The sequence below is a fragment of the Seriola lalandi genome, unplaced genomic scaffold, assembly GCF_002814215.2.
Source record: "Seriola lalandi dorsalis isolate HSWRI2012SDOR001 ecotype SW California unplaced genomic scaffold, Sedor1 jcf7180002005397, whole genome shotgun sequence".
Taxonomy (NCBI): Eukaryota; Metazoa; Chordata; class Actinopteri; order Carangiformes; family Carangidae; genus Seriola; species Seriola lalandi.
The window spans coordinates 1-1,361 of record NW_019476051.1 but is presented as its reverse complement, the minus strand read 5'-3'; the positions used below and the strand labels follow the sequence as shown (position 1 = coordinate 1,361).

Sequence of the window (1,361 nt, the reverse complement as noted above, 5' to 3'; positions counted from 1 at the left end):
TGAATATGCAGGTTTCTTTCATTACAGGTCAACATCAGTTAAAAACAAAGATTTTAGATTCCCATTCGGACAAAATTACTTCAGGCAGTTATCAGACTTATGTTGCTTTATTTTGCAATCTGAAACAAAATGCATGCACAATAAGAAAAAGAGGACATTTTTGTCAGAGTGGGTGTATTGTTACTTGATGAGAGTGTCATACTAGACTAGTTGTATCTTGTTTGAGAGCCTGGGAGTGTGCCTCAGTAGATGAGGGCTTTCCCGTCTCCTCTGGGCTTCTTAATCTTGTCATAGTTCTTGTTGATGATGTCAAACAGCACAGCCTACAGGGAGAAATAAAGAGTGCGTCCGAAACAGACAACAGCAGAAATGCAGTGTGAAATATAAGGCAGAGTGACTGATAGGGACAGAGAGGTTTAAAGAGAGTAATAAAAGAGCATTACCCAGATTCAGAACTACTGTATAATGGTGTCAAACAGATCCTTTCATCACCACCTGTACCACCTTGTTCATTAACAGTATCAAACACAGCAGGACAATGGATGGAGCACCAATCAATTTAACATAAGTGCAGCAATTAGTTTAATTGCCCCCTTATTAAGAAGAAATGCTGTTCCATTTAGCCACCATGCCTGCTGCAGGTGGAATATTTTACAGATGTGTAGGTAGTTTTATTCAAAATACACTGTTTACCACATAGGTGGTTTCAGTGGCAGTATTTTAATGTATGCAGAACTAAATGTAGTAAATCAGTCTACATCATACCTATCATTATCACTTGTGTTTTGACATATTTTACACAATTGTGTATTTATTTTTTCAGATGAAGACACATGTCTGTATACAAACAAATTGTTAGCACAGAGACCTCACAGTAAACAACAAAGTGTGTGTATCTTACATATGTGTTGCGGATGTCCAAAACCACAAGGCGGAGCTCACAGTACTGATACTGGTCCAGCTCATGGACCAGCTGTCTGTAGTCTCCCTGCAGCACAAAACACACAACCATTAACACTGAGTTTACAGGCAAAAACATACATGAGCCATGTACTATGTTGTAGAACATAGTGTCTTTTATTTTGCACACAGTCTGCGAGTGTCACGCAACTTATTTTATCTTAATTCATTCTATGAAAATGTATGAAAATGTACTCTGATCAAGACACAACATGAGATACTGACCACGTGGGCTTGTTTGGCGGCTTTGGCCACAGCATCACCTCTCTCACTGTAATATCTAACAAACCAAGAGGAAAGAGAAATTTCTTGTCATTCAGTTTCAACAGTCCTCAGTATGATATATTGATATATTAAATATTCACAGTTCATCTGTGAGTTCAACTTTTCTTTTGTAAGAG

The 1,361-nt window shown here is 38.0% G+C and overlaps 1 long non-coding RNA gene across 1 annotated transcript; it reads right to left on the bottom strand.

Moving 5' to 3' along the window:
* Positions 1 to 88: 88 nt before the first annotated feature.
* Positions 89 to 1,270, bottom strand: LOC147820020 (uncharacterized). Its single transcript, XR_015438285.1, has 3 exons — positions 1,186 to 1,270; positions 902 to 988; positions 89 to 323 (listed from the first exon to the last, which is right to left on the bottom strand). It is a non-coding gene; the product is annotated as an uncharacterized LOC147820020 (long non-coding RNA).
* Positions 1,271 to 1,361: the final 91 nt, after the last annotated feature.